General features: G+C 32.0%; 4 long non-coding RNA genes across 4 annotated transcripts; all 4 read right to left on the reverse strand.

Annotated features, from left to right (window-relative positions):
- Positions 1–354: 354 nt before the first annotated feature.
- LOC130641594 (uncharacterized) lies at positions 355–3166 on the reverse strand. The gene is made up of 2 exons (XR_008982477.1): positions 2109–3166; positions 355–679 (listed from the first exon to the last, which is right to left on the reverse strand). It is a non-coding gene; the product is annotated as an uncharacterized LOC130641594 (long non-coding RNA).
- A 2277-nt stretch (positions 3167–5443) lies between these two features.
- On the reverse strand, positions 5444–7507 carry LOC130641595 (uncharacterized). The gene is made up of 2 exons (XR_008982478.1): positions 7213–7507; positions 5444–5768 (listed from the first exon to the last, which is right to left on the reverse strand). It is a non-coding gene; the product is annotated as an uncharacterized LOC130641595 (long non-coding RNA).
- Positions 7508–8039: 532 nt separating this feature from the next.
- On the reverse strand, positions 8040–10851 carry LOC130641593 (uncharacterized). The gene is made up of 2 exons (XR_008982476.1): positions 9794–10851; positions 8040–8364 (listed from the first exon to the last, which is right to left on the reverse strand). It is a non-coding gene; the product is annotated as an uncharacterized LOC130641593 (long non-coding RNA).
- Positions 10852–13217: 2366 nt separating this feature from the next.
- On the reverse strand, positions 13218–16028 carry LOC130641591 (uncharacterized). Its single transcript, XR_008982474.1, has 2 exons — positions 14971–16028; positions 13218–13543 (listed from the first exon to the last, which is right to left on the reverse strand). It is a non-coding gene; the product is annotated as an uncharacterized LOC130641591 (long non-coding RNA).
- Positions 16029–26205: the final 10177 nt, after the last annotated feature.

Consider the following 26205-nt stretch of genomic DNA (forward strand, 5'->3'; position numbering starts at 1 on the left):
TTATTATTTTCGTTATTTTCACATTTGGCTAAGGCTCTATCTATAAAGTTAGATCTTGATTAAATATATGTACACTTATTTTTGACTTATCAAATCTCCAAAAATTCTTGTGCTGTAATAACAAATTGTGTCTGAAAGCTATTCTGCTGAAACATTTTCCGCCAAATATGACGAATATGATAGAAATGCAGTACGGAATTGCATAGAGGCTTGTGAATAAGCTTATTGCCCAGGGGAAAATTTTTAAATAAGAAGCCCTGCGACTTGAAGATTTCCGTCATTAGCCTAAAAGATTCTGAAATTTGAAGTAGACTTTAAAACGGAGAACAATGGGGTATATAAACACATCATAAGTATCCTAATTCTCAATTATTATTGTAATTAACGTAAAATACAACTTGATAAATAAAAAATAAATTTTTTTTTACATATATATAGTATATATTCTAAAACAATAGTTAAAACTTTAACTGGATTTTTTTATAACTGATCTCGAAAATTCCAGGATGCAGGATTGCTATGTATGAACTTCATGATTCGAATATATATAATAACTTCTGAACAATTTAAATTTTAATGAATTATTACTGTGTTAAGTTACCAATAAAATCCTTAAAAAATTTCTCTCGTTGAAGATTTTTCGAAAATGCTGATGGTGCATGGTTTGATAACAAATGATCTGAAAAAGAAAGTATATTTAAAATTGAGAAAGAAGAATACAATTTTACCAGAACTGAATTAATACTAGGTTGTTTAATTATTGTCGACTTATCTGATTTAAAGTTAGAATTTATTAAAAAGATACAAATCAATGCCATGTGATATACAAAAGGTATACTATATAAATAAAAATATATATATAAATTTAGTCAAGCTGGCTTTGATATCATTGTTAAACAAGTATAATATTAAGCAGGCGATACAAGATTTTCAAACCTGTGGACAATACAGGACTTATTTTGTCGAAATCCAATTATTGAATTTTACAAATTTGATTGTTTATTATCGAGGAAATTGATTGGTCATTGTTTTCGAATTGAATTGAACAAGTTGATACAAAAAAGGGTAGACACTCAATAAATTTGTCAGATTTGATAAATCAACAACATCATTTATAATTTCAAGAAAAAAACATAAAAAAGGGAAGAAAACAAAGAAACCTGTAACATACTGTGGGTAGCGTCTAGTTGTACTGCAAGGGCTAACTATGTTATGTTATTGGTTAATTTATCAGTTCAACTTGACTGTTCCGTGCAATGAACAACAATATTTTTTCATGATTCAACAAATATCTTTTTATATATATTCATGCGGTCGGATTCGTGTCAACCAATCACGGGCAGCCATTATGAAATGGGGTACAAATGCCGTAATTAATGTTTTTGTGGTCTTCATAATCTTCATAAATACAATACTGGATTTTTCAAGGAATTCTTTTTTTTTTAGTCAAATCTTTAATATGTTATAGATACTGCTTAATTTTTGCCATTTTGCGACATTTTAACGACGTTTTACTTGTAAATTCTGTTTAAGTAAGGTTGCTACTTTGAAGGTTTGACCGTGAAAAGTCCACTTTGTTCTCCATCGGATAGCAACGAAGGAGAACATTCTGACCGCAAGAATACATGATAGCAGCCTCACAAAGGTTCCTTTAGAAGTTATTTTACTCACCCAAAACGCCTATACTTTTTACGGTGTATGTGGCTTATCAGCACCCTCGTTGATAAAATTACACAGGGCAGGATAAAAGTTTTTTGTTGCTTCTGAAAAAAGGGACTCTAATGAAAGCACTATTTTGTGCATTTCTAGCTTGATAGCTGTAGTACAAGTGAGAGTAGTTTTACGACTATTAACCTTATAAAATGCAAGAATTTAAAAATAAGTATTTAGCTCCCTAGCTACATCATTAAAGCTATTACGACAAGCCAGACCATCGGGAAGGGAAGACCAACAAAATGCAAGCAGTTTTAGTCATGGCCATACACGCAATGTTCTGTTCTTGATTGACTTTAAATTGTGATGCATTTATAAATTGCGGCCTTTGGATCAACGCCATAAACCGTTCTGAGTTTAATTTCATATAAAATATAAGTAATCCTTCTACTTACTGTTAACAAGTTTCGAAACAACTTGGACAAAGAAAAACAAACCTTTTCTTGAAGATAAATTCACGTGGGCTGCAGTGACATTTAAGCATATTAAACGAGACAATATTACAAAGCTTTAAATTAACATAACAAAAGAATCTCGATTAATATTTTTTATGGCAGTCAAATCTTCAGAGACAACAAAGAAACCGAGACAAGATAAGTTTTGCTCGATCAGTGTTATTTTTGTCTTGATGGTACCAAACACACAGGTTGTGTTATATCAAACCTAGGTTGGATGTTCGAGCCGAAGTTCCCCCGCGAAGTTGAGAGTAAGAAAAAAACTTCTCCCATACATAAAACAAACACTATATACCCGCGGTCCACTAAATGTGCGCCCCTTCGGCGGGGCGCAACTAGCCATAGTTACCACTAATGCGCCCCGAATTACTAATAACGATTTCAAACATTCAAATTTAGAACGGGATTTAAAATTAAAATGGAAAATGGTGGACGTTTGAAATCTATAAAAACTGCAGTGTTAGAACTTATTATTTTCGTTATTTTCACATTTGGCTAAGGCTCTATCTATAAAGTTAGATCTTGATTAAATATATGTACACTTTAAACGCCTCTAGCCTTCTTGTTGTGTAATTTCACGTAATCATTGCTTTTGATTTTTGGTTAAAATTCGTTCAAAAGACTTACGCATACATTTTTGACTTATCAAATCTCCAAAAATTCTTGTGCTGTAATAACAAATTGTGTCTGAAAGCTATTCTGCTGAAACATTTTCCGCCAAATATGACGAATATGATAGAAATGCAGTACGGAATTGCATAGAGGCTTGTGAATAAGCTTATTGCCCAGGGGAAAATTTTTAAATAAGAAGCCCTGCGACTTGAAGATTTCCGTCATTAGCCTAAAAGATTCTGAAATTTGAAGTAGACTTTAAAACGGAGAACAATGGGGTATATAAATACATCATAAGTATCCTAATTCTCAATTATTATTGTAAATAACCAATAAATTCCTTAAAAATTTCTCTCGTTGAAGATTTTTCGAAAATGCTGATGGTGCATGGTTTCATAACAAATGATCTGAAAAAGAAAGTACATTTAAAATTGAGAAAGAAGAATACAATTTTACCAGAACTGAATTAATACTAGGTTGTTTAATTATTGTCTACTTATCTGATTTAAAGTTAGAATTTATTAAAAAGATACAAATCAATGCCATGTGATACACAAAAGGTATACTATATAAATAAAAATATATATATAAATTTAGTCAAGCTGGCTTTGATATCATTGTTAAACAAGTATAATATTAAGCAGGCGATACAAGATTTTCAAACCTGTGGACAATACAGGACTTATTTTGTTGAAATCGATTTATTGAATTTTACAAATTTGATTGTTTATTATCGAGGAAATTGATTGGTCATTGTTTTCGAATTGAATTGAACAAGTTGATACAAAAAAGGGTAGACACTCAATAAATTTGTCAGATTTGATAAATCAACAACATCATTTATAATTTCAAGAAAAAAACATAAAAAAGGGAAGAAAACAAAGAAACCTGTAACATACTGTGGGTAGCGTCTAGTTGTACTGCAAGGGCTAACTATGTTATGTTATTGGTTAATTTATCAGTTCAACTTGACTGTTCCGTGCAATGAACAACAATATTTTTTCATGATTCAACAAATATCTTTTTATATATATTCATGCGGTCGGATTCGTGTCAACCAATCACGGGCAGCCATTATGAAATGGGGTACAAATGCCGTAATTAATGTTTTTGTGGTCTTCATAATCTTCATAAATACAATACTGGATTTTTCAAGGAATTCTTTTTTTTTTAGTCAAATCTTTAATATGTTATAGATACTGCTTAATTTTTGCCATTTTGCGACATTTTAACGACGTTTTACTTGTAAATTCTGTTTAAGTAAGGTTGCTACTTTGAAGGTTTGACCGTGAAAAGTCCACTTTGTTCTCCATCGGATAGCAACGAAGGAGAACATTCTGACCGCAAGAATACATGATAGCAGCCTCACAAAGGTTCCTTTAGAAGTTATTTTACTCACCCAAAACGCCTATACTTTTTACGGTGTATGTGGCTTATCAGCACCCTCGTTGATAAAATTACACAGGGCAGGATAAAAGTTTTTTGTTGCTTCTGAAAAAAGGGACTCTAATGAAAGCACTATTTTGTGCATTTCTAGCTTGATAGCTGTAGTACAAGTGAGAGTAGTTTTACGACTATTAACCTTATAAAATGCAAGAATTTAAAAATAAGTATTTAGCTCCCTAGCTACATCATTAAAGCTATTACGACAAGCCAGACCATCGGGAAGGGAAGACCAACAAAATGCAAGCAGTTTTAGTCATGGCCATACACGCAATGTTCTGTTCTTGATTGACTTTAAATTGTGATGCATTTATAAATTGCGGCCTTTGGATCAACGCCATAAACCGTTCTGAGTTTAATTTCATATAAAATATAAGTAATCCTTCTACTTACTGTTAACAAGTTTCGAAACAACTTGGACAAAGAAAAACAAACCTTTTCTTGAAGATAAATTCACGTGGGCTGCAGTGACATTTAAGCATATTAAACGAGACAATATTACAAAGCTTTAAATTAACATAACAAAAGAATCTCGATTAATATTTTTTATGGCAGTCAAATCTTCAGAGACAACAAAGAAACCGAGACAAGATAAGTTTTGCTCGATCAGTGTTATTTTTGTCTTGATGGTACCAAACACACAGGTTGTGTTATATCAAACCTAGGTTGGATGTTCGAGCCGAAGTTCCCCCGCGAAGTTGAGAGTAAGAAAAAAACTTCTCCCATACATAAAACTAGCCATAGTTACCACTAATGCGCCCCGAATTACAAATAACGATTTCAAACATTCAAATTTAGAACGGGATTTAAAATTAAAATGGAAAATGGTGGACGTTTGAAATCTATAAAAACTGCAGTGTTAGAACTTATTATTTTCGTTATTTTCACATTTGGCTAAGGCTCTATCTATAAAGTTAGATCTTGATTAAATATATGTACACTTATTTTTGACTTATCAAATCTCCAAAAATTCTTGTGCTGTAATAACAAATTGTGTCTGAAAGCTATTCTGCTGAAACATTTTCCGCCAAATATGACGAATATGATAGAAATGCAGTACGGAATTGCATAGAGGCTTGTGAATAAGCTTATTGCCCAGGGGAAAATTTTTAAATAAAAAGCCCTGCGACTTGAAGATTTCCGTCATTAGCCTAAAAGATTCTGAAATTTGAAGTAGACTTTAAAACGGAGAACAATGGGGTATATAAACACATCATAAGTATCCTAATTCTCAATTATTATTGTAATTAACGTAAAATACAACTTGATAAATAAAAAATAAATTTTTTTTTACATATATATAGTATATATTCTAAAACAATAGTTAAAACTTTAACTGGATTTTTTTATAACTGATCTCGAAAATTCCAGGATGCAGGATTGCTATGTATGAACTTCATGATTCGAATATATATAATAACTTCTGAACAATTTAAATTTTAATGAATTATTACTGTGTTAAGTTACCAATAAAATCCTTAAAAAATTTCTCTCGTTGAAGATTTTTCGAAAATGCTGATGGTGCATGGTTTGATAACAAATGATCTGAAAAAGAAAGTATATTTAAAATTGAGAAAGAAGAATACAATTTTACCAGAACTGAATTAATACTAGGTTGTTTAATTATTGTCGACTTATCTGATTTAAAGTTAGAATTTATTAAAAAGATACAAATCAATGCCATGTGATATACAAAAGGTATACTATATAAATAAAAATATATATATAAATTTAGTCAAGCTGGCTTTGATATCATTGTTAAACAAGTATAATATTAAGCAGGCGATACAAGATTTTCAAACCTGTGGACAATACAGGACTTATTTTGTCGAAATCCAATTATTGAATTTTACAAATTTGATTGTTTATTATCGAGGAAATTGATTGGTCATTGTTTTCGAATTGAATTCAACAAGTTGATACAAAAAAGAGTAGACACTCAATTAATAAATTTTTCAGATTTGATAAATCAACAACATCATTTATAATTTCAAGAAAAAACATGAAAAAGGGAAGAAAACAAAGAAACCTGTAACATACTGTGGGTAGCGTCTAGTTGTACTGCAAGGGCTAACTATGTTATGTTATTGGTTAATTTATCAGTTCAACTTGACTGTTCCGGGCAATGAACAACAATATTTTTTCATGATTCAACAAATATCTTTTTATATATATTCTTGCGGTCGGATTCGTGTCAACCAATCACGGGCCAGTATTCCGGTTAAGCAGTCATTATGAAATGGGGTACAAATGCCGTAATTAATGTTTTTGTGGTGAAATCTTCATAAATACAATACTGGATTTTTCAAGGAATTCTTTTTTTTTTAGTCAAATCTTTAATATGTTTTAGATACTGCTTAATTTTTGCCATTTTGCGACATTTTAACGACGTTTTACTTGTAAATTCTGTTTAAGTAAGGTTGCTACTTTGAAGGTTTGACCGTGAAAAGTCCACTTTGTTCTCCATCGGATAGCAACGAAGGAGAACATTCTGACCGCAAGAATACATGATAGCAGTCTCACAAAGGTTCCTTTAGAAGTTATTTTACTCACCCAAAACGCCTATACTTTTTACGGTGTATGTGGCTTATCAGCACCCTCGTTGATAAAATTACACAGGGCAGGATAAAAGTTTTTTGTTGCTTCTGAAAAAAGGGACTCTAATGAAAGCACTATTTTGTGCAGTTCTAGCTTGATAGCTGTAGTACAAGTGAGAGTAGTTTTACGACTATTAACTTATAAAATGCAAGAATTTAAAAATAAGTATTTAGCTCCCTAGCTACATCATTAAAGCTATTACGACAAGCCAGACCATCGGGAAGGGAAGACCAACAAAATGCAAGCAGTTTTAGTCATGGCCATACACGGAATGTTCTGTTCTTGATTGACTTTAAATTGTGATGCATTTATAAATTGCGGCCTTTGGATCAACGCCATAAACCGTTCTGAGTTTAATTTCATATAAAATATAAGTAATCCTTCTACTTACTGTTAACAAGTTTCGAAACAACTTGGACAAAGAAAAACAAACCTTTTCTTGAAGATAAATTCACGTGGGCTGCAGTGACATTTAAGCATATTAAACGAGACAATATTACAAAGCTTTAAATTAACATAACAAAAGAATCTCGATTAATATTTTTTATGGCAGTCAAATCTTCAGAGACAACAAAGAAACCGAGACAAGATAAGTTTTGCTCGATCAGTGTTATTTTTGTCTTGATGGTACCAAACACACAGGTTGTGTTATATCAAACCTAGGTTGGATGTTCGAGCCGAAGTTCCCCCGCGAAATTGAGAGTAAGAAAAAAACTTCTCCCATACATAAAACTAGCCATAGTTACCACTAATGCGCCCCGAATTACAAATAACGATTTCAAACATTCAAATTTAGAACGGGATTTAAAATTAAAATGGAAAATGGTGGACGTTTGAAATCTATAAAAACTGCAGTGTTAGAACTTATTATTTTCGTTATTTTCACATTTGGCTAAGGCTCTATCTATAAAGTTAGATCTTGATTAAATATATGTACACTTATTTTTGACTTATCAAATCTCCAAAAATTCTTGTGCTGTAATAACAAATTGTGTCTGAAAGCTATTCTGCTGAAACATTTTCCGCCAAATATGACGAATATGATAGAAATGCAGTACGGAATTGCATAGAGGCTTGTGAATAAGCTTATTGCCCAGGGGAAAATTTTTAAATAAGAAGCCCTGCGACTTGAAGATTTCCGTCATTAGCCTAAAAGATTCTGAAATTTGAAGTAGACTTTAAAACGGAGAACAATGGGGTATATAAACACATCATAAGTATCCTAATTCTCAATTATTATTGTAATTAACGTAAAATACAACTTGATAAATAAAAAATAAATTTTTTTTTACATATATATAGTATATATTCTAAAACAATAGTTAAAACTTTAACTGGATTTTTTTATAACTGATCTCGAAAATTCCAGGATGCAGGATTGCTATGTATGAACTTCATGATTCGAATATATATAATAACTTCTGAACAATTTAAATTTTAATGAATTATTACTGTGTTAAGTTACCAATAAAATCCTTAAAAAATTTCTCTCGTTGAAGATTTTTCGAAAATGCTGATGGTGCATGGTTTGATAACAAATGATCTGAAAAAGAAAGTATATTTAAAATTGAGAAAGAAGAATACAATTTTACCAGAACTGAATTAATACTAGGTTGTTTAATTATTGTCGACTTATCTGATTTAAAGTTAGAATTTATTAAAAAGATACAAATCAATGCCATGTGATATACAAAAGGTATACTATATAAATAAAAATATATATATAAATTTAGTCAAGCTGGCTTTGATATCATTGTTAAACAAGTATAATATTAAGCAGGCGATACAAGATTTTCAAACCTGTGGACAATACAGGACTTATTTTGTCGAAATCCAATTATTGAATTTTACAAATTTGATTGTTTATTATCGAGGAAATTGATTGGTCATTGTTTTCGAATTGAATTGAACAAGTTGATACAAAAAAGGGTAGACACTCAATAAATTTGTCAGATTTGATAAATCAACAACATCATTTATAATTTCAAGAAAAAAACATAAAAAAGGGAAGAAAACAAAGAAACCTGTAACATACTGTGGGTAGCGTCTAGTTGTACTGCAAGGGCTAACTATGTTATGTTATTGGTTAATTTATCAGTTCAACTTGACTGTTCCGTGCAATGAACAACAATATTTTTTCATGATTCAACAAATATCTTTTTATATATATTCATGCGGTCGGATTCGTGTCAACCAATCACGGGCAGCCATTATGAAATGGGGTACAAATGCCGTAATTAATGTTTTTGTGGTCTTCATAATCTTCATAAATACAATACTGGATTTTTCAAGGAATTCTTTTTTTTTTAGTCAAATCTTTAATATGTTATAGATACTGCTTAATTTTTGCCATTTTGCGACATTTTAACGACGTTTTACTTGTAAATTCTGTTTAAGTAAGGTTGCTACTTTGAAGGTTTGACCGTGAAAAGTCCACTTTGTTCTCCATCGGATAGCAACGAAGGAGAACATTCTGACCGCAAGAATACATGATAGCAGCCTCACAAAGGTTCCTTTAGAAGTTATTTTACTCACCCAAAACGCCTATACTTTTTACGGTGTATGTGGCTTATCAGCACCCTCGTTGATAAAATTACACAGGGCAGGATAAAAGTTTTTTGTTGCTTCTGAAAAAAGGGACTCTAATGAAAGCACTATTTTGTGCATTTCTAGCTTGATAGCTGTAGTACAAGTGAGAGTAGTTTTACGACTATTAACCTTATAAAATGCAAGAATTTAAAAATAAGTATTTAGCTCCCTAGCTACATCATTAAAGCTATTACGACAAGCCAGACCATCGGGAAGGGAAGACCAACAAAATGCAAGCAGTTTTAGTCATGGCCATACACGCAATGTTCTGTTCTTGATTGACTTTAAATTGTGATGCATTTATAAATTGCGGCCTTTGGATCAACGCCATAAACCGTTCTGAGTTTAATTTCATATAAAATATAAGTAATCCTTCTACTTACTGTTAACAAGTTTCGAAACAACTTGGACAAAGAAAAACAAACCTTTTCTTGAAGATAAATTCACGTGGGCTGCAGTGACATTTAAGCATATTAAACGAGACAATATTACAAAGCTTTAAATTAACATAACAAAAGAATCTCGATTAATATTTTTTATGGCAGTCAAATCTTCAGAGACAACAAAGAAACCGAGACAAGATAAGTTTTGCTCGATCAGTGTTATTTTTGTCTTGATGGTACCAAACACACAGGTTGTGTTATATCAAACCTAGGTTGGATGTTCGAGCCGAAGTTCCCCCGCGAAGTTGAGAGTAAGAAAAAAACTTCTCCCATACATAAAACAAACACTATATACCCGCGGTCCACTAAATGTGCGCCCCTTCGGCGGGGCGCAACTAGCCATAGTTACCACTAATGCGCCCCGAATTACTAATAACGATTTCAAACATTCAAATTTAGAACGGGATTTAAAATTAAAATGGAAAATGGTGGACGTTTGAAATCTATAAAAACTGCAGTGTTAGAACTTATTATTTTCGTTATTTTCACATTTGGCTAAGGCTCTATCTATAAAGTTAGATCTTGATTAAATATATGTACACTTTAAACGCCTCTAGCCTTCTTGTTGTGTAATTTCACGTAATCATTGCTTTTGATTTTTGGTTAAAATTCGTTCAAAAGACTTACGCATACATTTTTGACTTATCAAATCTCCAAAAATTCTTGTGCTGTAATAACAAATTGTGTCTGAAAGCTATTCTGCTGAAACATTTTCCGCCAAATATGACGAATATGATAGAAATGCAGTACGGAATTGCATAGAGGCTTGTGAATAAGCTTATTGCCCAGGGGAAAATTTTTAAATAAGAAGCCCTGCGACTTGAAGATTTCCGTCATTAGCCTAAAAGATTCTGAAATTTGAAGTAGACTTTAAAACGGAGAACAATGGGGTATATAAATACATCATAAGTATCCTAATTCTCAATTATTATTGTAAATAACCAATAAATTCCTTAAAAATTTCTCTCGTTGAAGATTTTTCGAAAATGCTGATGGTGCATGGTTTCATAACAAATGATCTGAAAAAGAAAGTACATTTAAAATTGAGAAAGAAGAATACAATTTTACCAGAACTGAATTAATACTAGGTTGTTTAATTATTGTCTACTTATCTGATTTAAAGTTAGAATTTATTAAAAAGATACAAATCAATGCCATGTGATACACAAAAGGTATACTATATAAATAAAAATATATATATAAATTTAGTCAAGCTGGCTTTGATATCATTGTTAAACAAGTATAATATTAAGCAGGCGATACAAGATTTTCAAACCTGTGGACAATACAGGACTTATTTTGTTGAAATCGATTTATTGAATTTTACAAATTTGATTGTTTATTATCGAGGAAATTGATTGGTCATTGTTTTCGAATTGAATTGAACAAGTTGATACAAAAAAGGGTAGACACTCAATAAATTTGTCAGATTTGATAAATCAACAACATCATTTATAATTTCAAGAAAAAAACATAAAAAAGGGAAGAAAACAAAGAAACCTGTAACATACTGTGGGTAGCGTCTAGTTGTACTGCAAGGGCTAACTATGTTATGTTATTGGTTAATTTATCAGTTCAACTTGACTGTTCCGTGCAATGAACAACAATATTTTTTCATGATTCAACAAATATCTTTTTATATATATTCATGCGGTCGGATTCGTGTCAACCAATCACGGGCAGCCATTATGAAATGGGGTACAAATGCCGTAATTAATGTTTTTGTGGTCTTCATAATCTTCATAAATACAATACTGGATTTTTCAAGGAATTCTTTTTTTTTTAGTCAAATCTTTAATATGTTATAGATACTGCTTAATTTTTGCCATTTTGCGACATTTTAACGACGTTTTACTTGTAAATTCTGTTTAAGTAAGGTTGCTACTTTGAAGGTTTGACCGTGAAAAGTCCACTTTGTTCTCCATCGGATAGCAACGAAGGAGAACATTCTGACCGCAAGAATACATGATAGCAGCCTCACAAAGGTTCCTTTAGAAGTTATTTTACTCACCCAAAACGCCTATACTTTTTACGGTGTATGTGGCTTATCAGCACCCTCGTTGATAAAATTACACAGGGCAGGATAAAAGTTTTTTGTTGCTTCTGAAAAAAGGGACTCTAATGAAAGCACTATTTTGTGCATTTCTAGCTTGATAGCTGTAGTACAAGTGAGAGTAGTTTTACGACTATTAACCTTATAAAATGCAAGAATTTAAAAATAAGTATTTAGCTCCCTAGCTACATCATTAAAGCTATTACGACAAGCCAGACCATCGGGAAGGGAAGACCAACAAAATGCAAGCAGTTTTAGTCATGGCCATACACGGAATGTTCTGTTCTTGATTGACTTTAAATTGTGATGCATTTATAAATTGCGGCCTTTGGATCAACGCCATAAACCGTTCTGAGTTTAATTTCATATAAAATATAAGTAATCCTTCTACTTACTGTTAACAAGTTTCGAAACAACTTGGACAAAGAAAAACAAACCTTTTCTTGAAGATAAATTCACGTGGGCTGCAGTGACATTTAAGCATATTAAACGAGACAATATTACAAAGCTTTAAATTAACATAACAAAAGAATCTCGATTAATATTTTTTATGGCAGTCAAATCTTCAGAGACAACAAAGAAACCGAGACAAGATAAGTTTTGCTCGATCAGTGTTATTTTTGTCTTGATGGTACCAAACACACAGGTTGTGTTATATCAAACCTAGGTTGGATGTTCGAGCCGAAGTTCCCCCGCGAAGTTGAGAGTAAGAAAAAAACTTCTCCCATACATAGAACTAGCCATAGTTACCACTAATGCGCCCCGAATTACAAATAACGATTTCAAACATTCAAATTTAGAACGGGATTTAAAATTAAAATGGAAAATGGTGGACGTTTGAAATCTATAAAAACTGCAGTGTTAGAACTTATTATTTTCGTTATTTTCACATTTGGCTAAGGCTCTATCTATAAAGTTAGATCTTGATTAAATATATGTACACTTTAAACGCCTCTAGCCTTCTTGTTGTGTAATTTCACGTAATCATTGCTTTTGATTTTTGGTTAAAATTCGTTCAAAAGACTTACGCATACATTTTTGACTTATCAAATCTCCAAAAATTCTTGTGCTGTAATAACAAATTGTGTCTGAAAGCTATTCTGCTGAAACATTTTCCGCCAAATATGACGAATATGATAGAAATGCAGTACGGAATTGCATAGAGGCTTGTGAATAAGCTTATTGCCCAGGGGAAAATTTTTAAATAAAAAGCCCTGCGACTTGAAGATTTCCGTCATTAGCCTAAAAGATTCTGAAATTTGAAGTAGACTTTAAAACGGAGAACAATGGGGTATATAAACACATCATAAGTATCCTAATTCTCAATTATTATTGTAATTAACGTAAAATACAACTTGATAAATAAAAAATGAATTTTTTTTTTACATATATATAGTATATATTCTAAAACAATAGTTAAAACTTTAACTAGATTTTTTTATAACTGATCTCGAAAATTCCAGGATGCAGGATTGCTATGTATGAACTTCATGATTCGAATATATATAATAACTTCTGAACAATTTCAATTTTAATGAATTATTACTGTGTTAAGTTACCAATAAAATCCTTAAAAAATTTCTCTCGTTGAAGATTTTTCGAAAATGCTGATGGTGCATGGTTTGATAACAAATGATCTGAAAAAGAAAGTATATTTAAAATTGAGAAAGAAGAATACAATTTTACCAGAACTGAATTAATACTAGGTTGTTTAATTATTGTCTACTTATCTGATTTAAAGTTAGAATTTATTAAAAAGATACAAATCAATGCCATGTGATACACAAAAGGTATACTATATAAATAAAAATATATATATAAATTTAGTCAAGCTGGCTTTGATATCATTGTTAAACAAGTATAATATTAAGCAGGCGATACAAGATTTTCAAACCTGTGGACAATACAGGACTTATTTTGTCGAAATCGATTTATTGAATTTTACAAATTTGATTGTTTATTATCGAGGAAATTGATTGGTCATTGTTTTCGAATTGAATTCAACAAGTTGATACAAAAAAGAGTAGACACTCAATTAATAAATTTGTCAGATTTGATAAATCAACAACATCATTTATAATTTCAAGAAAAAACATGAAAAAGGGAAGAAAACAAAGAAACCTGTAACATACTGTGGGTAGCGTCTAGTTGTACTGCAAGGGCTAACTATGTTATGTTATTGGTTAATTTATCAGTTCAACTTGACTGTTCCGGGCAATGAACAACAATATTTTTTCATGATTCAACAAATATCTTTTTATATATATTCTTGCGGTCTGATTCGTGTCAACCAATCACGGGCAGCCATTATGAAATGGGGTACAAATGCCGTAATTAATGTTTTTGTGGTGAAATCTTCATAAATACAATACTGGATTTTTCAAGGAATTCTTTTTTTTTTAGTCAAATCTTTAATATGTTTTAGATACTGCTTAATTTTTGCCATTTTGCGACATTTTAACGACGTTTTACTTGTAAATTCTGTTTAAGTAAGGTTACTACTTTGAAGGTTTGACCGTGAAAAGTCCACTTTGTTCTCCATCGGATAGCAACGAAGGAGAACATTCTGACCGCAAGAATACATGATAGCAGCCTCACAAAGGTTCCTTTAGAAGTTATTTTACTCACCCAAAACGCCTATACTTTTTACTGTGTATGTGGCTTATCAGCACCCTCGTTGATAAAATTACACAGGGCAGGATAAAAGTTTTTTGTTGCTTCTGAAAAAAGGGACTCTAATGAAAGCACTATTTTGTGCAGTTCTAGCTTGATAGCTGTAGTACAAGTGAGAGTAGTTTTACGACTATTAACTTATAAAATGCAAGAATTTAAAAATAAGTATTTAGCTCCCTAGCTACATCATTAAAGCTATTACGACAAGCCAGACCATCGGGAAGGGAAGACCAACAAAATGCAAGCAGTTTTAATCATGGCCATACACGGAATGTTCTGTTCTTGATTGACTTTAAATTGTGATGCATTTATAAATTGCGGCCTTTGGATCAACGCCATAAACCGTTCTGAGTTTAATTTCATATAAAATATAAGTAATCCTTCTACTTACTGTTAACAAGTTTCGAAACAACTTGGACAAAGAAAAACAAACCTTTTCTTGAAGATAAATTCACGTGGGCTGCAGTGACATTTAAGCATATTAAACGAGACAATATTACAAAGCTTTAAATTAACATAACAAAAGAATCTCGATTAATATTTTTAATGGCAGTCAAATCTTCAGAGACAACAAAGAAACCGAGACAAGATAAGTTTTGCTCGATCAGTGTTATTTTTGTCTTGATGGTACCAAACACACAGGTTGTGTTATATCAAACCTAGGTTGGATGTTCGAGCCGAAGTTCCCCAGCGAAGTTGAGAGTAAGAAAAAAACTTCTCCCATACATAAAACAAACACTATATACCCGCGGTCCACTAAATGTGCGCCCCTTCGGCGGGGCGCAACTAGCCATAGTTACCACTAATGCGCCCCGAATTACTAATAACGATTTCAAACATTCAAATTTAGAACGGGATTTAAAATTAAAATGGAAAATGGTGGACGTTTGAAATCTATAAAAACTGCAGTGTTAGAACTTATTATTTTCGTTATTTTCACATTTGGCTAAGGCTCTATCTATAAAGTTAGATCTTGATTAAATATATGTACACTTTAAACGCCTCTAGCCTTCTTGTTGTGTAATTTCACGTAATCATTGCTTTTGATTTTTGGTTAAAATTCGTTCAAAAGACTTACGCATACATTTTTGACTTATCAAATCTCCAAAAATTCTTGTGCTGTAATAACAAATTGTGTCTGAAAGCTATTCTGCTGAAACATTTTCCGCCAAATATGACGAATATGATAGAAATGCAGTACGGAATTGCATAGAGGCTTGTGAATAAGCTTATTGCCCAGGGGAAAATTTTTAAATAAGAAGCCCTGCGACTTGAAGATTTCCGTCATTAGCCTAAAAGATTCTGAAATTTGAAGTAGACTTTAAAACGGAGAACAATGGGGTATATAAATACATCATAAGTATCCTAATTCTCAATTATTATTGTAAATAACCAATAAATTCCTTAAAAATTTCTCTCGTTGAAGATTTTTCGAAAATGCTGATGGTGCATGGTTTCATAACAAATGATCTGAAAAAGAAAGTACATTTAAAATTGAGAAAGAAGAATACAATTTTACCAGAACTGAATTAATACTAGGTTGTTTAATTATTGTCTACTTATCTGATTTAAAGTTAGAATTTATTAAAAAGATACAAATCAATGCCATGTGATACACAAAAGGTATACTATATAAATAAAAATATATATATAAATTTAGTCAAGCTGGCTTTGATATCATTGTTAAACAAGTATAATATTAAGCAGGCGATACAAGATTTTCAAACCTGTGGACAATACAGGACTTATTTTGTTGAAATCGATTTATTGAATTTTACAAATTTGATTGTTTATTATCGAGGAAATTGATTGGTCATTGTTTTCGAATTGAATTGAACAAGTTGATACAAAAAAGGGTAGACACTCAATAAATTTGTCAGATTTGATAAATCAACAACATCATTTATAATTTCAAGAAAAAAACATAAAAAAGGGAAGAAAACAAAGAAACCTGTAACATACTGTGGGTAGCGTCTAGTTGTACTGCAAGGGCTAACTATGTTATGTTATTGGTTAATTTATCAGTTCAACTTGACTGTTCCGTGCAATGAACAACAATATTTTTTCATGATTCAACAAATATCTTTTTATATATATTCATGCGGTCGGATTCGTGTCAACCAATCACGGGCAGCCATTATGAAATGGGGTACAAATGCCGTAATTAATGTTTTTGTGGTCTTCATAATCTTCATAAATACAATACTGGATTTTTCAAGGAATTCTTTTTTTTTTAGTCAAATCTTTAATATGTTATAGATACTGCTTAATTTTTGCCATTTTGCGACATTTTAACGACGTTTTACTTGTAAATTCTGTTTAAGTAAGGTTGCTACTTTGAAGGTTTGACCGTGAAAAGTCCACTTTGTTCTCCATCGGATAGCAACGAAGGAGAACATTCTGACCGCAAGAATACATGATAGCAGCCTCACAAAGGTTCCTTTAGAAGTTATTTTACTCACCCAAAACGCCTATACTTTTTACGGTGTATGTGGCTTATCAGCACCCTCGTTGATAAAATTACACAGGGCAGGATAAAAGTTTTTTGTTGCTTCTGAAAAAAGGGACTCTAATGAAAGCACTATTTTGTGCATTTCTAGCTTGATAGCTGTAGTACAAGTGAGAGTAGTTTTACGACTATTAACCTTATAAAATGCAAGAATTTAAAAATAAGTATTTAGCTCCCTAGCTACATCATTAAAGCTATTACGACAAGCCAGACCATCGGGAAGGGAAGACCAACAAAATGCAAGCAGTTTTAGTCATGGCCATACACGCAATGTTCTGTTCTTGATTGACTTTAAATTGTGATGCATTTATAAATTGCGGCCTTTGGATCAACGCCATAAACCGTTCTGAGTTTAATTTCATATAAAATATAAGTAATCCTTCTACTTACTGTTAACAAGTTTCGAAACAACTTGGACAAAGAAAAACAAACCTTTTCTTGAAGATAAATTCACGTGGGCTGCAGTGACATTTAAGCATATTAAACGAGACAATATTACAAAGCTTTAAATTAACATAACAAAAGAATCTCGATTAATATTTTTTATGGCAGTCAAATCTTCAGAGACAACAAAGAAACCGAGACAAGATAAGTTTTGCTCGATCAGTGTTATTTTTGTCTTGATGGTACCAAACACACAGGTTGTGTTATATCAAACCTAGGTTGGATGTTCGAGCCGAAGTTCCCCCGCGAAGTTGAGAGTAAGAAAAAAACTTCTCCCATACATAAAACAAACACTATATACCCGCGGTCCACTAAATGTGCGCCCCTTCGGCGGGGCGCAACTAGCCATAGTTACCACTAATGCGCCCCGAATTACTAATAACGATTTCAAACATTCAAATTTAGAACGGGATTTAAAATTAAAATGGAAAATGGTGGACGTTTGAAATCTATAAAAACTGCAGTGTTAGAACTTATTATTTTCGTTATTTTCACATTTGGCTAAGGCTCTATCTATAAAGTTAGATCTTGATTAAATATATGTACACTTTAAACGCCTCTAGCCTTCTTGTTGTGTAATTTCACGTAATCATTGCTTTTGATTTTTGGTTAAAATTCGTTCAAAAGACTTACGCATACATTTTTGACTTATCAAATCTCCAAAAATTCTTGTGCTGTAATAACAAATTGTGTCTGAAAGCTATTCTGCTGAAACATTTTCCGCCAAATATGACGAATATGATAGAAATGCAGTACGGAATTGCATAGAGGCTTGTGAATAAGCTTATTGCCCAGGGGAAAATTTTTAAATAAGAAGCCCTGCGACTTGAAGATTTCCGTCATTAGCCTAAAAGATTCTGAAATTTGAAGTAGACTTTAAAACGGAGAACAATGGGGTATATAAATACATCATAAGTATCCTAATTCTCAATTATTATTGTAAATAACCAATAAATTCCTTAAAAATTTCTCTCGTTGAAGATTTTTCGAAAATGCTGATGGTGCATGGTTTCATAACAAATGATCTGAAAAAGAAAGTACATTTAAAATTGAGAAAGAAGAATACAATTTTACCAGAACTGAATTAATACTAGGTTGTTTAATTATTGTCTACTTATCTGATTTAAAGTTAGAATTTATTAAAAAGATACAAATCAATGCCATGTGATACACAAAAGGTATACTATATAAATAAAAATATATATATAAATTTAGTCAAGCTGGCTTTGATATCATTGTTAAACAAGTATAATATTAAGCAGGCGATACAAGATTTTCAAACCTGTGGACAATACAGGACTTATTTTGTTGAAATCGATTTATTGAATTTTACAAATTTGATTGTTTATTATCGAGGAAATTGATTGGTCATTGTTTTCGAATTGAATTGAACAAGTTGATACAAAAAAGGGTAGACACTCAATAAATTTGTCAGATTTGATAAATCAACAACATCATTTATAATTTCAAGAAAAAAACATAAAAAAGGGAAGAAAACAAAGAAACCTGTAACATACTGTGGGTAGCGTCTAGTTGTACTGCAAGGGCTAACTATGTTATGTTATTGGTTAATTTATCAGTTCAACTTGACTGTTCCGTGCAATGAACAACAATATTTTTTCATGATTCAACAAATATCTTTTTATATATATTCATGCGGTCGGATTCGTGTCAACCAATCACGGGCAGCCATTATGAAATGGGGTACAAATGCCGTAATTAATGTTTTTGTGGTCTTCATAATCTTCATAAATACAATACTGGATTTTTCAAGGAATTCTTTTTTTTTTAGTCAAATCTTTAATATGTTATAGATACTGCTTAATTTTTGCCATTTTGCGACATTTTAACGACGTTTTACTTGTAAATTCTGTTTAAGTAAGGTTGCTACTTTGAAGGTTTGACCGTGAAAAGTCCACTTTGTTCTCCATCGGATAGCAACGAAGGAGAACATTCTGACCGCAAGAATACATGATAGCAGCCTCACAAAGGTTCCTTTAGAAGTTATTTTACTCACCCAAAACGCCTATACTTTTTACGGTGTATGTGGCTTATCAGCACCCTCGTTGATAAAATTACACAGGGCAGGATAAAAGTTTTTTGTTGCTTCTGAAAAAAGGGACTCTAATGAAAGCACTATTTTGTGCATTTCTAGCTTGATAGCTGTAGTACAAGTGAGAGTAGTTTTACGACTATTAACCTTATAAAATGCAAGAATTTAAAAATAAGTATTTAGCTCCCTAGCTACATCATTAAAGCTATTACGACAAGCCAGACCATCGGGAAGGGAAGACCAACAAAATGCAAGCAGTTTTAGTCATGGCCATACACGGAATGTTCTGTTCTTGATTGACTTTAAATTGTGATGCATTTATAAATTGCGGCCTTTGGATCAACGCCATAAACCGTTCTGAGTTTAATTTCATATAAAATATAAGTAATCCTTCTACTTACTGTTAACAAGTTTCGAAACAACTTGGACAAAGAAAAACAAACCTTTTCTTGAAGATAAATTCACGTGGGCTGCAGTGACATTTAAGCATATTAAACGAGACAATATTACAAAGCTTTAAATTAACATAACAAAAGAATCTCGATTAATATTTTTTATGGCAGTCAAATCTTCAGAGACAACAAAGAAACCGAGACAAGATAAGTTTTGCTCGATCAGTGTTATTTTTGTCTTGATGGTACCAAACACACAGGTTGTGTTATATCAAACCTAGGTTGGATGTTCGAGCCGAAGTTCCCCCGCGAAGTTGAGAGTAAGAAAAAAACTTCTCCCATACATAGAACTAGCCATAGTTACCACTAATGCGCCCCGAATTACAAATAACGATTTCAAACATTCAAATTTAGAACGGGATTTAAAATTAAAATGGAAAATGGTGGACGTTTGAAATCTATAAAAACTGCAGTGTTAGAACTTATTATTTTCGTTATTTTCACATTTGGCTAAGGCTCTATCTATAAAGTTAGATCTTGATTAAATATATGTACACTTTAAACGCCTCTAGCCTTCTTGTTGTGTAATTTCACGTAATCATTGCTTTTGATTTTTGGTTAAAATTCGTTCAAAAGACTTACGCATACATTTTTGACTTATCAAATCTCCAAAAATTCTTGTGCTGTAATAACAAATTGTGTCTGAAAGCTATTCTGCTGAAACATTTTCCGCCAAATATGACGAATATGATAGAAATGCAGTACGGAATTGCATAGAGGCTTGTGAATAAGCTTATTGCCCAGGGGAAAATTTTTAAATAAAAAGCCCTGCGACTTGAAGATTTCCGTCATTAGCCTAAAAGATTCTGAAATTTGAAGTAGACTTTAAAACGGAGAACAATGGGGTATATAAACACATCATAAGTATCCTAATTCTCAATTATTATTGTAATTAACGTAAAATACAACTTGATAAATAAAAAATGAATTTTTTTTTTACATATATATAGTATATATTCTAAAACAATAGTTAAAACTTTAACTAGATTTTTTTATAACTGATCTCGAAAATTCCAGGATGCAGGATTGCTATGTATGAACTTCATGATTCGAATATATATAATAACTTCTGAACAATTTCAATTTTAATGAATTATTACTGTGTTAAGTTACCAATAAAATCCTTAAAAAATTTCTCTCGTTGAAGATTTTTCGAAAATGCTGATGGTGCATGGTTTGATAACAAATGATCTGAAAAAGAAAGTATATTTAAAATTGAGAAAGAAGAATACAATTTTACCAGAACTGAATTAATACTAGGTTGTTTAATTATTGTCTACTTATCTGATTTAAAGTTAGAATTTATTAAAAAGATACAAATCAATGCCATGTGATACACAAAAGGTATACTATATAAATAAAAATATATATATAAATTTAGTCAAGCTGGCTTTGATATCATTGTTAAACAAGTATAATATTAAGCAGGCGATACAAGATTTTCAAACCTGTGGACAATACAGGACTTATTTTGTCGAAATCGATTTATTGAATTTTACAAATTTGATTGTTTATTATCGAGGAAATTGATTGGTCATTGTTTTCGAATTGAATTCAACAAGTTGATACAAAAAAGAGTAGACACTCAATTAATAAATTTGTCAGATTTGATAAATCAACAACATCATTTATAATTTCAAGAAAAAACATGAAAAAGGGAAGAAAACAAAGAAACCTGTAACATACTGTGGGTAGCGTCTAGTTGTACTGCAAGGGCTAACTATGTTATGTTATTGGTTAATTTATCAGTTCAACTTGACTGTTCCGGGCAATGAACAACAATATTTTTTCATGATTCAACAAATATCTTTTTATATATATTCTTGCGGTCTGATTCGTGTCAACCAATCACGGGCAGCCATTATGAAATGGGGTACAAATGCCGTAATTAATGTTTTTGTGGTGAAATCTTCATAAATACAATACTGGATTTTTCAAGGAATTCTTTTTTTTTTAGTCAAATCTTTAATATGTTTTAGATACTGCTTAATTTTTGCCATTTTGCGACATTTTAACGACGTTTTACTTGTAAATTCTGTTTAAGTAAGGTTACTACTTTGAAGGTTTGACCGTGAAAAGTCCACTTTGTTCTCCATCGGATAGCAACGAAGGAGAACATTCTGACCGCAAGAATACATGATAGCAGCCTCACAAAGGTTCCTTTAGAAGTTATTTTACTCACCCAAAACGCCTATACTTTTTACTGTGTATGTGGCTTATCAGCACCCTCGTTGATAAAATTACACAGGGCAGGATAAAAGTTTTTTGTTGCTTCTGAAAAAAGGGACTCTAATGAAAGCACTATTTTGTGCAGTTCTAGCTTGATAGCTGTAGTACAAGTGAGAGTAGTTTTACGACTATTAACTTATAAAATGCAAGAATTTAAAAATAAGTATTTAGCTCCCTAGCTACATCATTAAAGCTATTACGACAAGCCAGACCATCGGGAAGGGAAGACCAACAAAATGCAAGCAGTTTTAATCATGGCCATACACGGAATGTTCTGTTCTTGATTGACTTTAAATTGTGATGCATTTATAAATTGCGGCCTTTGGATCAACGCCATAAACCGTTCTGAGTTTAATTTCATATAAAATATAAGTAATCCTTCTACTTACTGTTAACAAGTTTCGAAACAACTTGGACAAAGAAAAACAAACCTTTTCTTGAAGATAAATTCACGTGGGCTGCAGTGACATTTAAGCATATTAAACGAGACAATATTACAAAGCTTTAAATTAACATAACAAAAGAATCTCGATTAATATTTTTAATGGCAGTCAAATCTTCAGAGACAACAAAGAAACCGAGACAAGATAAGTTTTGCTCGATCAGTGTTATTTTTGTCTTGATGGTACCAAACACACAGGTTGTGTTATATCAAACCTAGGTTGGATGTTCGAGCCGAAGTTCCCCAGCGAAGTTGAGAGTAAGAAAAAAACTTCTCCCATACATAAAACTAGCCATAGTTACCACTAATGCGCCCCGAATTACTAATAACGATTTCAAACATTCAAATTTAGAACGGGATTTAAAATTAAAATGGAAAATGGTGGACGTTTGAAATCTATAAAAACTGCAGTGTTAGAACTTATTATTTTCGTTATTTTCACATTTGGCTAAGGCTCTATCTATAAAGTTAGATCTTGATTAAATATATGTACACTTTAAACGCCTCTAGCCTTCTTGTTGTGTAATTTCACGTAATCATTGCTTTTGATTTTTGGTTAAAATTCGTTCAAAAGACTTACGCATACATTTTTGACTTATCAAATCTCCAAAAATTCTTGTGCTGTAATAACAAATTGTGTCTGAAAGCTATTCTGCTGAAACATTTTCCGCCAAATATGACGAATATGATAGAAATGCAGTACGGAATTGCATAGAGGCTTGTGAATAAGCTTATTGCCCAGGGGAAAATTTTTAAATAAGAAGCCCTGCGACTTGAAGATTTCCGTCATTAGCCTAAAAGATTCTGAAATTTGAAGTAGACTTTAAAACGGAGAACAATGGGGTATATAAACACATCATAAGTATCCTAATTCTCAATTATTATTGCGTAAAATACAACTTGATAAATAAAAAATAATTTTTTTTTTACATATATATAGTATATATTCTAAAACAATAGTTAAAACTTTAACTGGATTTTTTTATAACTGATCTCGAAAATTCCAGGATGCAGGATTGCTATGTATGAACTTCACGATTCGAATATATATAATAACTTCTGAACAATTTCAATTTCAATGAATTATTACTCTGTTAAGTTACCAATAAAATCCTTAAAAATTTCTCTCGTTGAAGATTTTTCGAAACTGCTGATGGTGCATGGTTTCATAACAAATGATCTGAAAAAGAAAGTATATTTAAAATTGAGAAAGAAGAATACAATTTTACCAGAACTGAATTAATACTAGGTTGTTTAATTATTGTCTACTTATCTGATTTAAAGTTAGAATTTATTAAAAAGATACAAATCAATGCCATGTGATACACAAAAGGTATACTATATAAATAAAAATATATATATAAATTTAGTCAAGCTGGCTTTGATATCATTGTTAAACAAGTATAATATTAAGCAGGCGATACAAGATTTTCAAACCTGTGGACAATACAGGACTTATTTTGTTGAAATCGATTTATTGAATTTTACAAATTTGATTGTTTATTATCAAGGAAATTGATTGGTCATTGTTTTCGAATTGAATTGAACAAGTTGATACAAAAAAGGGTAGACACTCAATTAATAAATTTGTCAGATTTGATAAATCAACAACATCATTTATAATTTCAAGAAAAAACATAAAAAAGGGAAGAAAACAAAGAAACCTGTAACATACTGCGGGTAGCGTCTAGTTGTACTGCAAGGGCTAACTATGTTATGTTATTAGTTAATTTATCAGTTCAACTTGACTGTTCCGTGCAATGAACAACAATATTTTTTCATGATTCAACAAATATCTTTTTATATATATTCTTGCGGTCGGATTCGTGTCAACCAATCACGGGCAGCCATTATGAAATGGGGTACAAATGCCGTAATTAATGTTTTTGTGGTGAAATCTTCATAAATACAATACTGGATTTTTCAAGGAATTCTTTTTTTTTTAGTCGAATCTTTAATATGTTTTAGATACTGCTTAATTTTTGCCATTTTGCGACATTTTAACGACGTTTTACTTGTAAATTCTGTTTAAGTAAGGTTGCTACTTTGAAGGTTTGACCGTGAAAAGTCCACTTTGTTCTCCATCGGATAGCAACGAAGGAGAACATTCTGACCGCAAGAATACATGATAGCAGCCTCACAAAGGTTCCTTTAGAAGTTATTTTACTCACCCAAAACGCCTATACTTTTTACGGTGTATGTGGCTTATCAGCACCCTCGTTGATAAAATTACACAGGGCAGGATAAAAGTTTTTTGTTGCTTCTGAAAAAAGGGACTCTAATGAAAGCACTATTTTGTGCAGTTCTAGCTTGATAGCTGTAGTACAAGTGAGAGTAGTTTTACGACTATTAACTTATAAAATGCAAGAATTTAAAAATAAATATTTAGCTCCCTAGCTACATCATTAAAGCTATTACGACAAGCCAGACCATCGGGAAGGGAAGACCAACAAAATGCAAGCAGTTTTAGTCATGGCCATACACGGAATGTTCTGTTCTTGATTGACTTTAAATTGTGATGCATTTATAAATTGCGGCCTTTGGATCAACGCCATAAACCGTTCTGAGTTTAATTTCATATAAAATATAGGTAATCCTTCTACTTACTGTTAACAAGTTTCGAAACAACTTGGACAAAGAAAAACAAACCTTTTCTTGAAGATAAATTCACGTGGGCTGCAGTGACATTTAAGCATATTAAACGAGACAATATTACAAAGCTTTAAATTAACATAACAAAAGAATCTCGATTAATATTTTTTATGGCAGTCAAATCTTCAGAGACAACAAAGAAACCGAGACAAGATAAGTTTTGCTCGATCAGTGTTATTTTTGTCTTGATGGTACCAAACACACAGGTTGTGTTATATCAAACCTAGGTTGGATGTTCGAGCCGAAGTTCCCCCGCGAAGTAAAGAGTGGAAAATTTTTTTGCCATACACAACACAAACACTATATACCCGCGGTCCACTAAATGTGCGCCCCTTCGGTGGGGCGCAACAAACACTATATACCCGCGGTCCACTAAATGTGCGCCCCTTCGGCGGGGCGCAACAAACACTATACCCGCGGTCCACTAAATGTGCGCCCCTTCGGCGGGGCGCAACAAACACTATATACCCGCGGTCCACTAAATGTGCGCCCCTTCGGCGGGGCGCAACAAACACTATATACCCGCGGTCCACTAAATGTGCGCCCCTTCGGCGGGGCGCAATAAGATGCCTATAGACAGAGCAAGAAAAAGAAAACGAAAGTTCCAAGGCAACAAAAAATTATGTGAATCTGCTTCAGCGAAAAAGACCGACTTGTTATGTGCTAGTGCAAACAAAATCAACATCCCTGAAACCTCTTGTGGCAATGACAATGACAACTATAATGTAATTTTAAACTTTGGAATTTTGAAACAGCTGTTAGAATTGTTTTTACAATGCCCTCGGTGCAAAAATAATGACGTATGTTTACTGAACAATCTTTCAAAGCGACAGGGATTTTCTTAT

The sequence above is a fragment of the Hydractinia symbiolongicarpus genome, chromosome 4 (genome assembly GCF_029227915.1).
Source record: "Hydractinia symbiolongicarpus strain clone_291-10 chromosome 4, HSymV2.1, whole genome shotgun sequence".
Taxonomy (NCBI): Eukaryota; Metazoa; Cnidaria; class Hydrozoa; order Anthoathecata; family Hydractiniidae; genus Hydractinia; species Hydractinia symbiolongicarpus.